This window comes from Athene cunicularia, assembly GCF_003259725.1.
Source record: "Athene cunicularia isolate RWA chromosome 18 unlocalized genomic scaffold, athCun1 chr18_part1, whole genome shotgun sequence".
NCBI lineage: Eukaryota > Metazoa > Chordata > Aves > Strigiformes > Strigidae > Athene > Athene cunicularia.
Window position 1 is genome coordinate 11473176 of NW_020799123.1, and position 23108 is coordinate 11496283.

A 23108-nucleotide genomic window follows, 5' to 3' on the forward strand; every position below is an offset into this window, starting at 1 on the left:
GCTCTAAACTCCACTTAAAGGCGTGCTCATGAGCACTGGCCCTTGAGTCTAGCCTTGCTAAACCTCCACCTGTGGCCAGCTCTTCCCAACCACAAGGCAGTGTGAAAAACTGAAATAAATGAGTGCTTCGTTACAGCCAGGCTAAGCAAGAGCCCCAGCAAACATGGGGCATTGTCCTGCTCCTCCTCACTCATGTTACAAGATGCCATGCAACAGTCTTCAGCTGCTTTTTTTTTTTTTTTTTTAGCTCAGCTTTCTGCCTTTGGTGCTTGGGGGAGCAGTGAGGCTCTGGCAAGCCTTGGGGGCACAGCCAAGGGGTTCATCGAGAGGCAAAAGGGGGGTCAGCTCACTCCAGGCTGTCCTGCATCCATTCACAGCTGCAGACAAGTCTTGTTAGGGTCACTGCTCACAGCTGGAGCAGGAACAGCTCCAGAATTGTGGTCCCAAACTCCTGCCCCCGGTTCACCTGGCACACCTGGCCCTGGGACATCACCCTCTACATGAGTTACACAAACAGCAGGAGGAGGAATGGAGAGGGAGAAGTGGTACTGGAAGTGCCTTGTCTTATCTCTCCCTACTCTGCAACGATACCAAGAAACCTCAGAGGCCCCAGTCACTAAAAAGAATTACACGATGCGAACAACTCTCAGCCCTGTCCGAGGGTAACGCTGGCTAACACATTACCATAGCTAATTGCATCCTGACCTTTCCATGAAATGTGAGCAGTTGGCTACCTTCAAATTCCTCAGCTGCCGTCTGTCATTTGTTTTGCTTCATACAGTTCTGTTCATAAGTGAAAAAGCAAACAACTCACTGACTCCCCAACCTTGCAAATAACAGGCCAAGAGTGCCTGGCAGGGTAAAGCAAGAAAAGGTGTGCTTTGTGATGTCACGCACACCTATATATAAGCCCGTATATGTATTTACATAAAGTATAGCTGCTCTTACTGGAAAAAAAAAATAAAATTGAGACACCTGGGATCTACATCAAGATTGCTGAAATTATGTTCGCGTGGATTAAAGATAATCAAAGATCGTTTACAAAAGTGTTGATCTTGAATTCTGTTATTCAAAGTCCGTTAAAGATCTTCTATAAAATCTGAGTAACTTAAATTGTAACTAGAAGTATTTTCATCATGCAAATCGGTAACAACGTGCTTGGTTTTTTAACAGATGTAATGCCTGGCCATCAGCGCTGCTACAGAATCTCACAACAGATCTGCACACCCTGACAAATGCGTATTCAGGACATTTGCAAATGTGGAGCAACTGGAGGAAGAAGGTAAGTCTTCAGAAATCGCAGTCAGATTTAAGCAGACGTGAACATCTGATCACATTTCTCCATCTTTTTAGTCTCTCCCAGGTTAGCAGGGAACAGCATGGCAGGGAACAGGTATTTTCAGGCAATGTCTGCAATCCTCCAGCATGAAATAAAAGGAAGAGCTGGTTTAATACCGGTCTGACCACAGGACACAGAATCAGCTTTTGAATAAACTTCTGGGAGTGTTTACTTTTAACGAGCTGTGCCTATTAAGTGTTCATTATGGTGGTTAGCAGGACCCTGATCAAACATTCAATCTGGATATTGAACGTATTTTGATTGTCAGGATCATTTCCAAATTGAACTGTACAGCACTGGAGATAGATTCCCTCTGCTGTCAAGGCGCAATTTCAATTAAGTCGACTTGATCAAATTGCTCTGTCATTCAGTCTGTTGGCTGCGCTACAGTAAGCCATGTACCCTCCTGACAGTGCAATTTCTCTCCCAAACCAAAGAGAATAAACTCATTTTCAAGTACAGAGAGCTTAGACAAGAAGTTAGCTGAAGCCTGCAAAAAAACCCTATCCAATTCGCTCATTGGCAGGGAATTTTTCCCTTATTCTTAAACTATGAAAAAAGTCAAGAATTTAACATTTCTTTCAATTGTTGCACAAAGTTTTTGCACCTCAGCTGCACTATCCATGTGCCTAGAAGGAGAAGTAGGAACCCAGAGCTGTATCTAGAACTAAGCTCCAGGGAAAAAAAAAAAAAAGATAGTAAAATGGTTTGAAACAGAACAGTCCTGGGGCAGGGAGGACACTGAACAGCCCAGGCAACCCACAGGCACCCCGGGCCCAGGAGGGATGTCAGAGCCAGGCTACCCCAAGGAAGGAAAACCAAGTTTTCAGCCGGGACACCCGTTCAGCAGCACAGGGAAGTTGTTTCTCAGGGCTCCGTTCTGCCTCAGAGGTCCACCTGGAGAGCTGCTGGGAGCACATCAACTGCTCTGCCCATCTGCAGGGTTCGTGCACAGCTCGCGTGCCTCCGGCCTGTGGCCTGACAATGGCTATTGAATTGCGGGAGTGAAAAAGCAAAAACAAAACAGGTGAGGAGGCTGCACTGCGTCGATTGCTGGGAAAGAAAGGAAGTCACTCACACCCTACCCACCGGGGATCTATTCTATTCTGCTCCCCCTCCCCTTGGGTCTGATCCAGACCTCGCTGCAGGCTGTAGAAACAACCCCATTGAGATCTACGCTCAAGCCAACTTTTATATGGCAAAGGGGGAAAGAGGAGAAAGACAAAGAGGTCAGGTTAAAAAATACACTTGTGCGATAGCTGGAAGTAAGCCCTAAACGGATACGAGACCACATGTTCTACTATCATTACAGTCACTGTATTGAAAATAGTGTGTGTGTATATATACACATCCCTAAATTTATCTCTAGCTGCTTGGTTAGATATGGCACCTCTCAACTTATATACCCCCAAGCAAGGAAAATAAAATACTTTATGTTCAAGACTATCAGGTTACTAAAAGCCTTCTGGTCCAAACCTCATTGCACAGTTGGTAACTAGCTTCAAAACTAAAATACTACTGTCATGTCAAGAGCACAGATATACCTATGGAAACTTACCTTTTTTTCCCTCTCTTCACTTTTAAAGGTTGCTATCCCTTGTTTTGATATACTGCAACTCTTCAGAGCGCTACCGGACTCACACCAGTAACTACAGCTAAGGCAGCCAACTCTTAGAACTTTACAGCCTCTAAAATATTTTATCAATATTAAATCTCATAGGAACAACTGCATTTAGATCAACTATTCCTCCCTTTTTGTGGGAAAATGAAATGAGAAGACCCACTATAGTGCTGTAACAACACAGGGCTGCAGAAGCAGGACTTCCCCCTCCTGCTGCTCGGACATTCACCTCCTCCCATGCTCTGCAGGTAGGGAGGCTTTCCCTAGACCCTCCTTCAATACAAGCAGTAAACACAGCCAGTAAACCAGAAAGCTCAGTAAATGCTCTATTTCATTTTCAGCAAAGTCGAAAAAAAACCATTAAAAAGTTGCAAAGCTAGATATTCTGTTTAGCAAATGCACTCCAACCCACAATAAGTAATAGCAGCTGAAACAATTGCAGTCTGTGACTGACTTTGACCCTACAAGAGCACAAAACACATAGCAAATGCTAACACCACAAACAAAACAAGAGTATTGCGGTCTATGTAGCTCAGACATCACAAACAGAATAATAAAAAAAGAAAAAAAAAGACTTTTTTTCCATTCACATCCTACAGAAAACACCCGGCACATGGGTTGACCCACGAAGTAAAGAGAACTGAGCTGAACTCTCAAAAACTAGGTTTAAAAAAAAAAACACTGGGAAAATATACTAAAATATAAAAATTGTAAGGACTTACTCTGCACAGGTGCCTCATCTAGCTGAAGAAAGAACATATGAGCACCTCCAGGCCTCTTCTGCCTTTTCCTCCGTCTTTGGAGCGTGGCACATTGTGGAACTTGCTCTGGTCTACAGCGCGAGGTACTACAAAAGAGAGGACAAAGACAGCTCTTGCTTCAGAAAGCCTCTATCCTGTATTTACTGAAGGCTTCTATCTAGGATGCAGGCAAAAATTAAATGAGAACTGTGCGCTCCGTAGCAGTAATCACTGGTAAAAATCGAAGCCAGGCAATTGCAAGACCTTCCCACCACGCTGCGTTTTCCTTGCAAGATCTCTTTCATTTGTGCTGCTACTACCACCTTACACCACTTTGCTCCCTGGGATCCAGACCTGGTTCTGAGGCAGCTTTTCCCACCCTTTGTTGGGTCTTAGTGAAGTGATACACCTTAGTGCAAAAAAAAAGTAGTGTTTTGTTTTTTTTTTTTCCATTGATATGGGTAAAATGGTCAGAACAGACTTTCTGTAAAATGGGCTTGTCTGGTAGCAGAAGAGGTGAACTTGGCTGTCACAGGACCCTGTTTCCGACAGCAGAAAAAGGGGCATGTACAAAGAAAAAGAAAAATCCCGAGCGCAACATGCACTGACAGAAACAGAAAAAAGATTATAATACTGTCAGCCTCTGATCCTTGGAAATAATCTGTCAGAGCCAAGAAAAATCATGAGACTGACTTAGGAAAAAACATCAGGTTTTTCAAAAGCGATACGTTTGGGCTCTTTTTGTTTGACTTCTGGTTTCTGAGCCTCCTGGTTCATATTTTAGAATATTTTCAGTCAAAAACCACAATGGTCAGTATGCGTCTTGTTGATGGCCGCGTTTCCTTTTCATTTTGACTTTCCTATAAATCAGTAGATACTGGGAGCTGGTCTCGAAACCAAAACACAGAGCAGGAGGCTTCCGATAAAATAATGACAGCTGGTAAAACTGTTCTGTTTCAAGCAGGGAGAATAATTTTGGGAAAGCTTTTTCTCATGAAGTGGGTTGTTCCCCTCTCTTGTGGGCTCTAACAGGTAGAGGTGCCACAGTGACAGCCTGGACTGCTCGTTCTCTCCGCAGGAGAGGACAGACTACATTTTGGTAATAGTTCCAAATCTGGAGAAAAGATGTTACAAAAAAAAATCCCTCTGGAGAAGAAGATTCCCCAAAATACTTAAATCAGAAACACTGGAATGTTTTGCTTCAATAATAAGGAAGCATTGTACTAAATATTAATATTCTACTGTGATAGGAAAATTGAAGCAAAATGTTTACTGTCTCGAAGTTAAATATTTTACTGTTACTGAGAAGAAGAAATTGAAACAATCCAGTAAAACATCCCAGTTTTGACAAAACTGCATTTTTTCATTGGACTTTTCTGTCAAAACATTATGACCGGCTCTAATAAACATATGCATAATGAGTATAAACATATGTTCACTCTAAAGATGCTGGTTTAAACATTACTGCAGAATTAAATCTTTGTTTATCCACAGAATAGACGGAACATGGGCAACAGCTGTTCAGCTTTTCACCACCTCATCCCCGGCGTGTCTCGATGCTCCGCAGGGAGACTCTGCTCCAGGACTCGCTAGCTAAGGGCATCTGGGGTGCTTGCCCACGAGCCGCGGGGGTTCCTGCCCGTCGACTAGTGTCACATACACCTCAAGACTTAATTTATAATGATGCCTAAACTTCACGATTTACAAAAACATTCGGCGACCATCCACCTATTGCTACATCCTCTCTACTCTCCAACCAGAGGATCACCCCTCACTGCAAGTAAAATTTTGGCTGCAGCTCTTTAAAACACCCAGAAAATGGAAACCTTGAGAAAAACGATACCGCAGCAGCACTCCCCTGACAAGCCCTTTCCATCAAGAACTTTCCATCCCTAGCGATGCAATCAGTAGCTCTAAAACAAATGTTTGCCAATATATACGCCGCATTTATTCAGGACAAATAAAGAATAAATCAGTCAGTTTGTTGTGAATAACTTACACGGCTGATGGTTGCACACTGTTTTACTACAGCTATGGAAACGTTTGTCAGGATCCCTCTCCCCTCTTAAGGGACACTAGCTCCTTTGCTATTTTTAGTTCAGATCCTGAGTTAGGGACAGATGGAGAGAAAACAAACGGAGCAAAATTAACAAAGTAAATTGGCCCCAATTTGTACAAAAGGCAAATTAATAAATCATTCCTTAGAAAGCTACGTTTTTGTGGAAAAGAAAAGGGGACAGCTTCCCAGGCTCAGCAGACACCTGCACCCCAGGGCAGCTGGTTGCTCTCCGCATGCAGACATCAGCCCACTGGGTACAGAACGACATCAGCCACTCTTAAACTCCAATTTTCATTTCTTCTACCCAAAAATCTATATCGCAACTTAGAAATAGCAAGGCCACCGAGAGAGATATCACGTGGGCAAGGACAATGTGTAGGGAGGTGTTTGAACACAGCCACACCAGTTATCTCTAGAGTTTTTGGCTGCAGCACCTTCAAACCTCCCACTTTCTCCTCACTTGGTGGCTTCCAGAGCAGATGGCAGACACCGCTGTGACGTGTCCCACTGCGTCCGGCCTCACCCTCCTCTGCCTTGGGTACGTGGGACGCCCCTGCTCCGGGGTAACATTCACCCCTCCCAGAGCCAGGCTTGCTGGTTCAGCACCTGTATGTGCAACCTGATCTCCAAAAAAAAAAAAAAAAATAGTTTGGGACAAGCCCCAGAAAGCACCGAGATATCCCTGAGTGACCTGCAACTGTAAAAATGGCTCTTGTGTTCTTAGAAATCATTTTTAAACAACTCTGCAAGTGCAGGAGGGAAGGAAGGGACTTCACCAGCAGCACCAGGGCTTCATCTGCAGAGCAGAGATACCCAGCACCGGCCACAAGTGGGAAATACAACATCCAAGGATCTTTCGCCCGATTTCTTTCTGCATAAAAAAAATTCTGCAAACAGCCAAATATCTCAATAAAGCCGAGCAACCCGTTTCAGTGAAAGCCACAGACACTCAGCCGGCACCTCCGCTGGGACTCTTGGTGCATCCCGGCAGAGCTGGGGGACCCCAGCACTCAGAAACGCACGTAATTGTGTGAATGACGCTAAATAGTCATTCTATTATTTTTTAGTCATTCTTTATTCGCTGATAAACTTATCTGATGCGGATTATTTTATCACTGACCATTGCTCCTTTCTTTGCTTCTCATCAGTCCGTTTATTTGTTAACAATAGAATTATAAACGAATACTCTACTGTGGTTTGTGCATGTCTCATTCTTCAATAAACACAAAATTCAGACTCCACCTCCAGTATTTTTACACCGTACCGATTTTTTGGAAACATCTGCTCGAAGTGCCTTTTTACATCAGCAATATCCTCTTATCCGAAATTCTGACAATTTTTAGCCATTAAACATATTTTAAATAGCAGAAGCAGGAAAACTGCTTTAAGATATTCAAGTAGAGATCTGTTTTCAGGGTGCAACTTGAGGGAAAACGCACAGACAACGTGGCTTTCAAACGTACAAATTCTGTTTGTGGTTTTTAAGTCCACCCACCCTCTGCCCATTGCAGAAATAACTGTGAACTCCTCCACCTATTGGCACAAAAGGCTAAAGTTTAAATGTAGGACTAAGCTGGATTTAAGCCACCTGGGACTCAGGTGATCTTTCCCTCGCCCAGGATTTTATTTAAGGGCACTGCTAAAGCAGGCAGTAAGCGTAACTCAAACCCTACTCCAGTATTTTAATGAAGAGCGTGAGAACATAGCACTGGGAGAGCGCTCTCATCAATCTAAACCAAATTTGCAACTATTTCCAACACCATTTTACACTCCGCTCTGCAAACTGACCAAGTTGTTCTAAAAAATTACTTTTTTCTTTTTTTTTTAAATGTTTTATTACCCCATATGAAGTCAGCTTTACCATTACAAACATTAAGGCCACTAACACCTTGCTCATGCCAAGGCCACTTATTTTTCTGATGCGTAGGTTTGGATGAGGAACATTATTATACCATCTGTGATTATTTGTACGTGTGCCTGTCAGTAGCTCTGTGTATACACACCTGTGTGCTCCTGCCCCTGCCCTGGGTATATGCCATAAGGGGGGGGAGAACAGGAGAGCTGTTGATGGAGGGACCAAATTCTGACACTGACGGGCTCCAAGATGTTCATTTCTCTACTTAAGTCTCTCCGTCTGCAGACTAGCAGTAATAATACTGATCTTCCTTTTTAAAAGTGCTCGTGTTGATTTGGTGGCGTGGATGTTTTCATTTCCATATCCCACCATAATATATACGGCTCTGAAATGTTAATCTATTACTTGACAGTAATCTTCTCCTGTCACTTACAACATAGCTTTAGTCAAACAGACTTATTCCTACCGTAACTTCTATCGTATCCACACTCCAGACAGTTCAGAGTTGTTTTATCTAGAAAGGATTAAAACACTTGCAAATATTAAATTTAATCCACTCTAAGGGAGGGGATAAATTAATCATAGTTAAGCCTCAGCAGCTGTAATTCTTAGCATAATATATTATCTAATGGGGATTCTTGTTGAAGAATAGGAATGAGTCATGGGCATCCTATGTCTTCTGTAAGCTTGTGCTGCAAGTCAATACATTTAATAAAGTAATCAAAAAATATTAAATGAACAATTCCTTTATTAAAAAAAAATCAATACAAGGAAATTGATACTCTGCCTACATGCATTTTACAGCATATTCCTCTCTCTGCAAAACAATAAAAAGCTTAGAGCTTTCACAGAGCAGAAAATGAACATCTTTTATTAGGGACCAAAACACGAGGACCCAGTTGCACAAAAGCCTGAGGGCACTTGGCTCCTTTTTAACATAGAAAACCGAGAGGAATCAAGAGTTCTTACCTCACAACCAACCTCAAACTAAGTCCAGATAGCCTACAGCTCAACTAACAACAAGGAACAGCAGCCAGAGCCAGGAAGATTTGCACTGAACTTCAAAGAAAGAACAAGCTTTTTGGGGTGGAGGTATTTATTTGGGATCACCAGCAACACCTGAATCCATTCTTTGCCCAATTTGCTACACCTCTGACTCATTCATTATCTCATTCATTACCACCTGTATGAGGTTAATTTCTATTTATTCCACTCCCTCAGCGCAGACTTGCTGTGCTGGTACCTTGTAGAGACATGAGCTCTATTGCAGTGCTACAAGTGTGTAAGTGAGCAAATCTTCCTTTGGAAATGTGTTGGTTTGGGCGGTCAAAAAACTACGTAGAAAGTTTGGGGAGTTGTAGGGCTGTGCTTGACTTGGGTAAGCACAATGCGTGCAGGACATGTTGAGAGTCGCTCTGTGTGTACCTCATGGCAGCGATATGACTGTGTGCGTCCCTTTGTCTCTCCCAAACTTGTTCTGTTGGTGCTCTGGAAGAGAAGCTGCTGCTGGGCATCAGAAATGGTCCTACGGATGAGCTGCTGAAATTTGTTATGAGTGTTTTATGCGATCTTGTCATGTGCTGAGATTATTCCCACCAACTTTAGTTGTCTTCCTATTGTGTATGTACAGTGCAGGGGGGAGATTTTGGGAAAAGGCCCTTGTGCAAGACCAAACATAAAAAGCAGCTATTAATATAATATATAGGCCTGATTAAACCACCATAATGTGAAAATAGCATGATAGGGTAGCGAAGTTATTTAGTTCGGACTTATTGCTGTTGTTTTCTTGTTTGTTTTCATCTGAAGTAATCTTTACCCTAATTTCCCTCATTTTTTTCCCATAAATACACAAAATATTAGCTGGCTCTTTTATTCAGTTATAGCTAAATTTGGCTTTTTAATTTCAGATTTTTTTTTTTTCTACTGCCCTAAATGGTAATACACGCACAGGGACATGCTTACCCATGACTAACAGATGTTGTGCCTGAAATACTCCTGTAAACAAGGTCTTTAAATCCAAGGTTTTTGAGGTTCGTACTATATTTAAAAAAATAAAATCCGTTCAGCTAGGTCATTATTGGGATAATTATTTTTGTCTTGGTGTGATAAATCTGAAATAATCATGTGACTTCCCAGATTGCTAGAAACCATTGTAGAACAGAGGCTCATGCCATGGATATTTATACCAGATGCTACCATGAGCATGGTTTTCCTTTTATTCATCAGAACAAATAAAATCTCACCCAAGATTGTTCCATTTCATGCCCAGTGTAACTAGGTGCCAAATTGCCAGCCATCACTGCTTACGCTGTGAGATGGTTCATACTTAACTGGTGCCTCCCCAGTGATTACCCGAATTGGAGGAAGTCAGACAGAGGCACAGATGGTGTTCGGACAAATTTTAAATCTGTCTGGCTCTTGGTTGTCCTTTCCGCGAGCTAACGAGTGCATTAATCAGAGATCAGTTTCTTGCTCGCTCGTTTCCATTAGGCAACTGGGTGGTGCGTAGATCTGTCTTCCTCATTTACTGAACTCCTGCCACCGCCCTGGGATGGCAGTCAGCCAGCCCTTATTATCAAGAGTAAAAGGAGGGTTTTGGTGGTTTGTTGTGGTGTTTTTTTTTTTTTTTTTGGTGGCTGCAGATTCCTGATCTGAAACAGGCAGGTACTCATTAACCTTAATCAGGGGGGTTGTGTGATGTCCTTGACGTACCTTGGGCTGCCTGACTTGCACTTGTATCCCCCGTTATCCACCACCTGTCCTGCTCGTCACGGGCTCACGAGGAGCTGAGGTCGTGGGGCTCCGTTTCAGCTTGGCAGAGCTCCTTAAGGACTGCTGGAGCACATGCCAAAGCACTGACTTCAAAAGGTGCCTGGGCTGTGTCTTGGAAACAGCAGAGAAAAACATATTTATCAAGTGACCTTTTGCCAGGGCTGCCTCGAGGTGTCGTGTGTGACAGCTGACGGGGGCAGAGCACTTGGGTTTAAGGATGTTGTGTCATCGTGGAGGGCAGGCAGGAGATGAGCTTGGGTTTGGGTGGCTGATGGGTCTGTTGGGGGTGTGGGAGAGAGCTGGCAGCCCTCAGTCCCACATGAAGCCAAAGGTGTCTGCTCTGCTACAGCCATGTGTCCTCTCCTGTGTCATATCCCACCCCCAGACCATCTCCTGTCCTTGATCCTCCATCCTAAGGGGTTACCTCTCCTTTTGATCCACCCTGGCTAATCATGCAAGTGCTCCCTGGCCTGTGTCAGTCAGAACGAGCTGCGATAGCTTAAGCCTTTTAAATCACAGGTTAATAAAGAGCTGCCAACTTAATTGGGAAGCGTTGGGGGTTTATTATGCCTGTGGCTGACCTTGGGCTGGAAGGTGGTTACTGCTGATGGGGTGAGCGAGTGCGGGCTGCATGTAGCTGACGTGAACACTGCCCTCACCTTTCTACCTGACTTCTCCCAAAATCTAGGCCAAAGCTCAGCAGTTGGGGCCATGATGTCATGGATGTATCTGAAACGCATGCTGGTCCGAGCAGTCCCACAGAGAAATACTGAAAGTAGCCCTGAACACCTGAGAACAGAAACCTCCATGCTGCACTACAGCATTGCCACCACTTTGGCTGGCTTTATGCATGAGGTTTGTTCTTCTCAGCCATCTGGAAGCACCCGTTAATTACTGGGAGGGCCCTGAAGTGCAGTTAGTGGTCTTGGAAAGAAATGCGTCTGTATTCTGCTGGACTGTGAGAAATGAAGAGGCAAGAGAAAAAGGGAGAAGTGCTGAATAAAATGGGGATTTCTCCCCTGTCACCAGACATGTGGTGGTTAATACACAGTAGGCAGGACTGATGAAAGGGGAACTAAGTGGAATACAAGCTGCAGAAAAAATTTTGAATTAATTCTCAATTAGCAATTATAAAAGGAAGCCACTTAAAAAAAAAAACCCCAACAAACAAAAAACAAACAAACAAACTGGTTTAAGCTGACATGCTTAGGCTGAAACTGAAATGTAAAGTGGGAGTGTGGTACGGAGGGATTGACTTCACTGATTGACTCACTGATGCCTTCTGCAATAAAAGGTTAAAGGACATTTATGGATAAATCCCACTCCTGAGTGTCAAAGGAAAACAGCCTTTGGCTGGAACCTCACAGAGAGGGGTGTATAGTGGATCTCACTGTCACCACATCATACTTTGGCGTGCCACCTCCTGGCAAGGACTTGCCGTTCTTCCAGGGGAGCAGCCCACAGCCGCTGCCTAGTGCTATCTAGGCTCACCAAGAGGAAACGCTGATAAGATGGCCATACCTGGGGGGTTTAAACACCCGCCTCTGAGCAGGTCCCACATCCTTCCCCTTGGTATCATCTGCTTTTTCCTTTAAAAAAAAAAAAAAATAGGGTGGAGGAACTTTGTTCTTTCAAGCACAGCAGTTGGCCTTGCCCTGCCCCTGTATAATGGTTTGGTGGTTACCACGTTGGCTTCTACATCCTTCCTCCTGCCTCGCAGGGAATCATCTGTACCGCTGGGCTGTGTTTTCTTGATGAAACTGTTGTACTTAAGAAATAATGATAATACAGCAGTTGCTGAGCTCAGGTGCAAACTGGTGAGCCAGCCTTGTGATTTGGATGCTTGTGCAAGAGAGGAAGGTTTCCAAGGACACATCTTAAACCTTCACGAGCTAAATAGCTTGCTTTATTTTTATGGCTCAAACCCTAATACAGAGGAAGCGCTGGGACTGTGTGAGAGTGCTTAAGGGCTGATTTTACACACCTGGGGCTACTCAGGTCAGTTTGAGGACCGTGCAACCTGCGCACTAGCACCCACCTCACCCACGGACTGACGGACTGTAAACAGGGAAGGAAGGAGCTGGTCCCCAGTGCTGTGGGCGTGTGAGAGCAGAGACATTGCTGGGATGCCGTTCTTCAGGTCACATCTTGAAACAGAACGTCTTCGCTCCCTGATCTCTTATGTAAAGAGTCGGAAAACTGTTTGTTCTTGCTCCTCCAGGAAGGCACACGTGTCCTTGTGCTGAGGACAGTGCTCGCCTTGCGCACTCCCAACCCTTCCAGAGCCAGTCCCTTGCTGCCACCATGTGTTGAACTAGGACTTGGCACACCTGGGTTCTCCTCTGAAATGCCTCTTGTCAGCAGTTCACAAGAAACCTGATTTGTTCTTATTGCTGCTGGAAGAGGCACGCAGAGGTGCAATGACTTCAGAGTGCTCCATTTCCTCTCTGATCCTGGCTTTAAGATGTCTTTAATATTTTTAACGTGTTCTACCCCCAAGGGATTTGCATTCATCATTAATTTGTTATGCGCCTTTCCAGCTTTAAAACAAAGAATTTGTGATGGGGAACAATGAATTCTATCCCACTAATGTCCCGTGAACTTTAGTGCAGCTTGCACAGTATGTGACAGCACTGGAAGTACTTGGAGTTGGCACAGACCGTTTCAGACGGAGGCCCAAGCAGAGGGAGATGCCCCATGCAGGGATGGGTTATCCTCTTCACCTGTGGGCAAAACAGGCTTCTGGCTAAATGTGATGCAATATTACTTCAGACAGACTGTCAGGTGATTCAGCTGTGTCAGTGAATATATTTGGTAGAGCAAGTCATCCAAAATCCTTTGTCATCAATAAATATGTGATTTTTTTTTTTTTTTTCCATGCAGAAGGGAGAAGTGGAATTCCCGGTCGTTAAATTTCAGTTCTAAACGTGATCTGACGGATGTTGGAAGAAAAGCTGTGTGCTGTGATACGTTATGATGAAATAGTCAGTGGGTAAATGTTAAATTCAGCTAATTTTTTTTTTTTTTTTAATCAGTGAGTCAGTCGTTAGGAAAATACTTGCAAGAAGACGCACTGAAGGGCAGCGAGAGCTGTCTGTGAGCTGGAAGCGCACAGCAAGGGCTTGGCTTCACCCACGAGAGGGAGCTCCGTTAACGTTAATAGAAATAGCTTAAAATATTCTGGTGAAAACTGCACCTCGGTCCAAAATTAATCGGAAAGAACACAATAGGAAGGACCATAAACTCATATTTTAGTTCCATTCCTGCTTAAATTCACAGCGCTTCGCTGGGTAACCTTGATGCCAAAGTTATCAAGATATTCGTCTATGGAAGACGGGTCATGACGTGGTTACATCTATGATGATCTAGAGACACACCAACCCAAGTTTGCCAAAGCAGATGATAGGTTTTTTTAGCACCAACTAAGATTTAGAGGAGCAAAAAAGCTTTTTGAGGTAGATAAGGCCTCGCACGGCTCTTTAAAGTTGCTGTTTCTATTTGATACCTGAAGAAGACTTATGCTGTGGACTGTGAAAGGCGCTTTTTTTTTTTTTCCCCCTATATCTATATCAAATGTACAATAAAAGATATTATTTCACATAAATATTGTTTCACAAGGCATAAAGAGAAGCTGGAGAGTCCACTTGGCAGGTCCTTGTTACTATTACTAGATATCACGTTTCTTTGTCTTCACGATTATTTGTGCAGCTTCTTGTGTTATCTATTCACTCAAAGCAGTAAGTTAGAAAAAAAAAAAAAATCCAACATCTCTTTCATTCTCTTAAAAAAAAAAAAAAAAAACCAAAATATGGAAGTTTATATTAAACTGAATCCTGAGAGGAGGGAGAAACCAGCAGCATCAGATCTCAGAGGAATAGAAGCTGCTTTCCTAGTATTTAGTAGGATAATTTTGGCGTATCTGGTTTTTTCTTTTCTGCACTTCACTCTCCCTGTCCCTCTTCTCAACCAAAACTAGAAGCACAATTCCAATTCCTGAAACAAGGCGAGTCCCTTCCTGACAGCATCCTGCAAATTCTGGCAAAATAAAAGTTAATTTCCAGACCAAATGTCCAAAGAAAACCCTGGTATATCAACATTGCGAAGTATCTTGAAAATAACCTTAACGCACCCCTTGGCGGAACAGGGCAGATGAGCCTCTACAAAAACATTAACGGGATCAAATGCCACGCAAATGGCCGCCCCGGTGTGCCAGGAGTTTGTTTCAGAAGGAAAACGTGAGCAGAAGCTCCCAACCCGGAGCCTCTCTCCCCATCCCCGGAGCCGTGGCTCCTCCACAAGCCCCGCACATCTCGCCAGCCGTGCGTGGAGACGCCCCGTTCGTCCCTGCGCTCTCAGCCAGGGTGGTCGTCTGTATGGAAAGCCTAAAGCAAACAAAAGCAAGCTGCAGCCAGATGTTGGGAGGCTTTCAGGTTCACTTAGTGTTCCCGGGATAGGCAGCACGTGCGTGCCTGCGTTCCCCGCTCGGATAGATAAGCCCAAGCAGCCATAGCCTTTAAAACCTTTCCCTTTGCAATGGAAACCGCTGCTTACCTTTCCAGAACCATCTGGGCAAATACGGACCTCGCAGAAAACCTCGGCAATTCCCGATCCATCAAGGCTCTGCTAAACAAACCCGGCTGAACAATTTACAACTTGACCTCATGTTGTGCCTGTAAATGGATTCTGTGAAAGGCCTTTTCCTGGGTTAGTTATATTCTCATGGTGTGTACACCAGGCTAAATTAACCAATTCAACAGCTCCCCGGAATCCCCTCGGCGCTCTGCTTTTTATTAGGAAGGGGGGGATTTCAGAAGGGACTTGTTGCAAATCCCTGAAGCTCTGCTTTATCTCTTAGGCAGGATGTATTTTCCTCTTCGTCTAGAGCAAGAAATTCTGCTCGTTTGTGAAACAAGAGGCAAGACTCTGAATTACCTTTATCCGGGTGGTTGTGTATCTTTGAGGAATATCCTTGAGAATGACTTCTCCCGAGTGACTTATGATCAGCTGCCGGAATCAAATCAACTTATTTGTCTCATGTGATGGGTTTGGAGTGATTCCTCCAGTAATATATTTTTAAAGTTGTCCTAATATCCGCATGGAAGAAGCTGCTGTTCTCAACTTTGTCCTATTCAGGGGGGGGAAATCAATTCTTATGACTGCTCTGATCTTGTCCGGAGTACAGAAACTGAGGCAAACACACCATTTTCCCCTTAAGAGGGAGGGTTTAATAAAGCACTTCCTTAGGAAACCAGGAAGACAGTTGTAGAAAGCAATAAAAGGCATGACACTGGAGGAGAGCAAGAGAAAAAAAATATTACAGAACCTGCCAGAATTTTCTTCATCATCTTCTGATTACACTTCCATGTCATGTAGCCACACAATACATTCAGGATTTGTAATTGTGCGATAAATCTCCTAACCCAGGCATGGGAGAGTCTGTCATGCCGCAAGTGGACAAACATGAATTGAAATTCCTTTTTCTGTCTTTACACACAATGTTGCATAACTCTTAAAGGTGATCAGACCCATCAGGTTTTTACTTATAATAAACAGAATGTGACAATGTGATAAAAATACTCTCTGTTAATAGTATACTATTAAAATAAACATAATCATTAACATGAAATACTGCTTTCATCGCTGTCATCTTGGTCACATGCGTATTTAGGCACTTAAGTCATCCTCGAGATTGCTAGGAGCCTCGATGCATTTAAAATTTCCTTCATCAGATATTTCAAAATCTGTAGCCCTGATAAACAGCCCAGGACCTACCTCAACGCACAAGCTCAAGTTCAAATTTATACTAGGGCTGAAAGAATAGCATATACCCAAATAAATTAGGATGATTATGTGATACCATTCTTGTTTCTAAATTAACTTTCCCAATAAAAATACATTTACATCACAAAGGAGAAAGAAGAGCCTGTTTTTTCCTGCAAAAGGATGAATTTGGCCCCCGTTGATTTGTGCCTGGATTACATTAAAATAAAACAATTAATTTCAAAGATTTTCCTGAAATATAGTTTAGGCTTCTTACACTCCTGGCTAACCGGCTAATGAGCATGAATACGGCAGATTTAAAGGTAGGATTAAGTGGCATATTTCTGTGAGGTCCTCAGGACTGCATCATTTTACGTTGCTTCCAGATCTGGTTCACGAACTACAATTTGATGCCAGCAAGATGACAGTGAAACACGGAAACAGGTACCCTGGCCAGAAAACTGCTGCTTTTCAGGCAAGATGTTAATCTAGATTTCATACTCATGGCCCTCAGAAAGAATTTGCTGTTCAAATCTGTAAACGATATGAACGCTCACACATGAATAAATACTTAAAAGATAAGAAATGTATTATCACAATGGGTCTGACTGACAGGTAGCAATGAAGTCACAAAGATTTTGCTATATTTTTACTAGCAGATATTTTCCCTAGAATCTGTTTTTCTTGTGTCCTCAACTTTGGCTCCCCCAAAGCGGGACTAAAGGTCCAGTGCTGAGCAGAAGGAAGGACACATCTGTGGTAGGGCGAGCTCCGAGCCGGACTGCGAGCTGCGATTCTCACGATCCCCAGACTGAACTTTGTAAATAGACTTGGCAAGGATTCTTGCCTGGAGAAAACAGGCTTGGGGAGGATATAAATAAATAAACAAGCAACCTTCCTTTCTTTCTCCTGCAGTCCCTCCTCTCCCCTCCCGACCAAACTCTGGGAGGACACGTGTGTTTTGGCCGTGGAAAGTTGGTTGTGGCATCGTTTTTATTTTGATGCTGAGAAAGACAAACTATTTGCATCCCTTTGTTACCGTCCTTTCTCCGAAGGGGTGGGGGCAGAGCATGTAGTCAGCAGCTGTACAAAGGGGACAAGACACTTGCTCTGTCATCACATCTGATTTAAAGACTCAGGAATAGGCTACAAATATTGGGTGTGAATGAGAGCGCGGCCCCTTTGGAATGAACAGTTTATCCTTTGTTTTAGAGACAAGTGCTGATTTTATAGTCTAGAAATACCACGCACTGCAAAATCTATCCTTTGCACCTCCCTTACTGTCTATACGGGCAACTAAATATGATGGAGTACTGGCGGTTGGGAACACAGAGTCTTCCTCAAGCTTGTCTTTACTGCAGTGTTAGAGCTCTCCATAGTTGCTGAGAATTGCTGGAAAATCAGCAAAATAGTTTAAAAGCTGATGTACCTTGAAGCTGAACCTTAGGAAACTCCAAACTGTGTGGCTACAGCACTTGGTGCAGCAGCCAGCGAGCGCCTGGAGCATGCCAAGTGTCTCTCAAGATACTTGAATATTCTTCACCAGGTGGTGACTCGTCGCTCTTGGAGCAGTGGAGATGGCAAGAAAAGTCTCAGGACTTCCCAGGAGAAGCCATTCCCCGAGGAGGGTTAGGCCCGTTGAGTAAGTCCGGCTTAATGTTGACAGCAGGGCGTGTTGAGGTGCTGCCTGGAAAGGTGAACGGTGGCAAAAACCGTCCTCAGGTGGCACAGTCGTGTCCTGCATACCAAGGGCAGCGCTCAGGCCCTCTGATGCTGATTTGCATTACAGAGGAAGCTGTATCATTCAGGGTGGACAGAAAAAAAAGCAAATCAGCCCTTTTTAATAAGCTGGTGAACCACCAAGGAGCTGCCCACCTTTTATTTACCGTCGGGCTCGGAGCCTCTGTTGGCGGCACAACTGCACCATCAGAGCATTGCCTCTCCTGCCCGCAGACAAAGAGGGGAGGCATTCAGGGGCTGCTGCCTGAAAGCTGGCTCCAGCTATTTGCGAAACCATAGCTACATCTGCTTGTCCCATCCAATCCCTGACGTTTCCCCAGAGGGTGAATATCCAGACATTGTCATTTCAGCACAAGAAGCTCGATGCATTTATTAATCAATCTTTTTTTTTTTGCTGAGTGGAAGTCTGGCTGGTCTCTCCTAATATAGTCTAAATCCCTCAGTCTGTTTCTATTACAAGACTTACACAAAAGAACATTTTCTTCTACTCTTTCTTACAGAAATGGGAAGACTTGAATGCTTCTTCTTTTTTTCTTTTTTTTTTTTTTTTTCCCAGGTCTTCTTTTGACTGACTGGGATTTTTCATGGCTGTATCAGAAAGTTGGACATTCCCCTTTGTTTTGGAAGCATTCGGTGATGGATCACATTTTAATTGGCGTTGAGGTTTACAGAAAAAGGGAGCACCACAGGAAGTTATTAGAATAACAACACTACGAATCTGCACAGGAATTAAAACTGCAAATGTAGGGGGCATATTAATTGCTACCAAATGCTTTGTTTTTTCTCTCCCTCAGAAAGCTAAGCTCAACAAAAGGTTTTTTTTTTTTTGATGTATTTTTTCCTTGTCTTTCTGTTCCAGTAAAATGTAAGTGATTAGATTTGTGAGATTTTAGTCCTGTGTATAAAATTTCTTCTACAACGTGTTTCAAAGCATTTGCAAAAGAGATAAACACATTTGTTTTGACAAGGAGGATCCTGATGGCTGCAGACAGATATGGCTCGTCCAAGACTGTTGTTCCCACAGTCAGAAAGTGAGCGTGGTTTATATACAAAGATGGTCAGAATGTCTTGCCTTTGCTTTTTTTTTTTTTTTCCCTCTAAGAAATTATCGATATGTTGTCACAGAGCTATAGCTCTTGCTGCTGCTGAATAGAAGTAATAGGCAGATTGTGAGTAGCTTAACTTGTTATTTTTTTAGTTTTGTAAACAAAAGGAGGGAAAATAGGAGGAAGGAAAGCATATATCGTTCGCAAATATCCATTAACAATTTCAGCTGATTGAAACACAATTTTTTTTTCAAGAAAGGAGAAGGTTGGAAATATTTTGGACAGCCCATGCCAGTGACGTGGGCAGTGAGCCACTTCAGTGCCTTCATTTCTTTTTGTCTTTAATTTATTTGCACACATTATTTTTCTTTGTTTCTCACTGGTATTACTCCAGAAAGTTTCCTTTATGCTACTTCTTGAAGGCGACGTCCCATCATCAATAATTGTAAAAGGACATACATGGAACGTGTGGCTTTGCTGACAAGTGTTATGATACACAGGCAGGTCTTAAGGAAGTATTACGTATATGGATAGTGTCTAATTTACACTGGAACACCTGCTACGTGTTTGTCGCACTACTAGGAACAAGCAAAAAATTTAAGGGGGAAAAAAATAAAAGAAAACTTATTTAGTGAAATTATTCTGCATTTCTACTACTAATATAACTATTAGTATAACGTAGCTGTCGAGGGCTGGTAGAGCTTAGGTGATATTCACTTAAGTCCTGGACTTTTGCAGGTAATAAACAGTTTCTTGAGAAAACAAAACTCTTGGCTATCTCCTCGGGTTTGGGGATGCTTTACCAAACAGCCTGCGCGAAGCAGACTGTACCGGAGATTGTCCAGAAGGACAATTCTTGCTACTGAAGACAGAAGGAAAATTTAGGTTTCTTTTTACTTGCTATGCAATCTGTTGCTTTCTTTCCCATTCCAAAAATAGGAAATCCTGAAAGTGACCTACTTTGGAAAGGACACAGGTGGATTGTTTTGACATCTGCAGAAACTCCAGCTATCAACAGCTGAAAACCAGCAGTTTATTTAGCTCTTCATGTGCATTTCGTGTATCTAAATATTTGCTCAGTTTCACCCCTGAGAGATAAGATTTGCATGCTCAGAGGTGATTTGACATTGGAGCGGGGCCATGATACAAGCCCCGAGAGGATGCAAAATGCCATGTGAAAAAGCACATCCCTGCTATCAAAGCGTTCCCATTTTCATCTTCCTTGTAAGGATGTTCATCTCCTAGTCTCTTTTTAGCTTCCTCAGTTTACTGAACAGACACATACCCCTATGACTACGCATCAACTTCAAATATCTTGTGATTGTCTCATGTCGAAAATCAGAAAGAAGAAGGGAAACAAACAAACAAACAAACAAAAAAGAAAAAAAAAAAAAAGAGAGAGAATAGGAAACAAATGCATCGGTTTATCTCAAGCTGCAATTACGGGGGAGCTCTTGAAAGGTGTAAAAGCCTACACAGCTCTACTCGGCCTTTGGCCTTACTCCCAGCTGGGCTTGGCTGAAAAATCTCCAGTGCACAGGTGGGATTTTAGTGAAATAAACAGCTCCATGGGGATGTCAAGTGCTTGTTGATAAATTCAAGCACAAGCTTCTCCGTGTCCTGGTCTTCCTCTCGCATCTTGCACATCTGTGACTTTGGCATCAGGCCTAGAGGAAGGACACACAGCTGAAACAAAGAGATCCAGGCCAAGGAGACAGGCAAAAAAAATTTCTGTCAGATGCGATACAGATGAAGACTGTGTAGAAAACAAAAAAAAAAAAAAAAAAAACAAAAAAAAGAAATCCAAGACTTGGAACTCTTTAAACTCAAGGAGACATTGCAAAAGGTGTGCTCAACTGACCGGTGGAGCATCGCTTCTGCCGCTCTTCGAGTGACAGACCCTTTCCTTTTAGGCCAAAAAGACAACGTGTTTCCTAAGCGGCATGTTTGGCATCTTGCAGTTTTTTACGGGATCAGTCTTTCCATGTCGCTTGGCCCAAGAGCTGAGCAGGGTATTGTCAGCAAGGCTTTTCTGGGCAAACGCTTCGAGGAGGAATCCTGCCCTGTAAGTGCGTTTCCAGGCATTACGTCATAAAAAAATTGTTTCTAAATCTCCAGCGTTTTCACTGCTCAAAAGGGTTTGCCTTTATTTGAGAGAATAAAAAGAAGTGACAGTAGATGACAGCTGCAACGGGCTGTGTTTGCTGGGCACCCTTTGTTCAGGGTTGCTGCTGAATTGTTCTGGCTGGGGGGAAAATAAGCAAGCCGCTGACTCAGGCGGGCAACCCTCCTCCCCCCGGACTGCAAAAGGCTGCTCAAAATATTGCCATCAGCTGGGGAAGTTCAGAGGCAAAGCTTACGGATGGGAAATGCTGATTCAGCAAAACAGAAACGAGCCGGTTTCACGAATCGGGCAAGCGAAAAGGAAAAGCTTTTGCTGCGGGGTGAAAACACGCGTGGTTCATCGAGGTGGAGATCGGGAATTGAGAAGACTCAGTGGATGTGGGGAGGCAAGGATTAACCCGTCTAGGTCAGCCTAGTCATGCTGGAAGTAGGGTTGTGGTGTGATCCTTTACAAAGGACAGTGCTGATGGAACTGCAGACCCAGACTTGTGTCTTCAGGAAAAAGCACAGTGGGATTTTCATCTGGGATTTTGGTTTGAATTCAGCTGTTCCGTGTGGATCTGAGTTCACAGGCTGGGAAGCAGACTAATCCTGATCATATATGTTAAACTTTCCTGCCCTGAGCCAGCCATTCATGACTCACACTCAATAAAAGATTTTTTTTAAATTATCTGCGGGAAGATCTTTCAGACATTGCTTCATGGAATGTATTGAGACCTGGCAAAACCATTTTGTGGCCCTCGCTTTACTGTTCAAATGGTGATGTATAGGTGAGAGAAAGACAAGGTAGCGCCCACATACAAAACCCCTTCGGTCAGACCATAGAGCTGTTGGACAATCGGGGCTGTCCATCTGACCGACCTCAGCCGTCGTCAAAGTCGGATGCAACTTCAAAGCTAAATCAGGTGGCTCAGGGTCAAATCCGGATTATTTTTTTTTTAATATCTCCAAGGGTGGACAACCCACAGCTTCTCTTGGGAACGTTTTTCACTGTCCGACCACCTTCTAGTATCTAACAAACCCTTCCCTCGTCTTCTCCGACTATTACAGGTAGACCCTGTCTCCCATTCCCTTGCACCAGCACGATTAGTGCAACACTTAAAGTCACAGATAATCCCACAGAGGCAGGGAACATTTACGTAGCTGCTTCTATTCAGCCAGCCAATGGTGCTTATTCTCTGCTTTCAATAGTTGTTGCCCTTTCCGTAATCTGCTTTTTTACACCACTAAACACCCATTTTAAACCTCTAAAGACAATCTTCCCCTGGAACTTTGCTGCACAAGACCTCATACTCTTTGTTTGTCCTGGATAATTTTTTTCTTTAAAGTATTATGATTTTATTATAAGCATATGTAACTGATGGTTTAGCTTTCTAGTTTTTTTTTTTTAAATCGCTTGATATTTGTAATTCCCTGTAGCGGTGAATGGGATAACGTGTATGTGGATCAAATCCTCAAAGCTGAACGAGATCTGCAGGGTAGAAATGTGTACCAGCTCTCTTATGATGTGACAAGATGCTCTTTCTGCCCTCGTGACAGAAGTGTATTTACTTTGGGAAGGCTGATTATTTTGTTGTCACCGTATAATCTCAGGAAGACCCGGCATACAACAAACATAGGCACACTCCTGTCTCTCATGAGATATCAAATGGTTTCTTAAAGTGTTACTCTCTAGAGTAATTATTTTCCTTCCTGAGATAACAGTCAGCAGTTTAAAACCGAGCCCAGATCTTTCAAAAGTTAAAGTACGAGGTCCAAACTTGCCCTAAATGATGTGTCCATGAGGGGTGGGGGAGCCCAGCAGAGGGTCTCCTGGGGGATGACCAGGGATGGAGGAGCTTTGAGATCCTCCAGTGCCAAGGTTTCTAGGTGAGCTGAAGCCCATGAGCTATCTCAGCTCTTGCCCTACTGTGTTACACTGAAGGAGATGCCAAACTCATTAGCATATTTAGAGCCGGAGGATAATCAGAAAGGAAAACAAAAAAGGGAATGTGAACGTTGAAAGCACTTTGTCATGCAGCGGGCCCAGTGCCAGTGCTTCCCCCCCCGAAT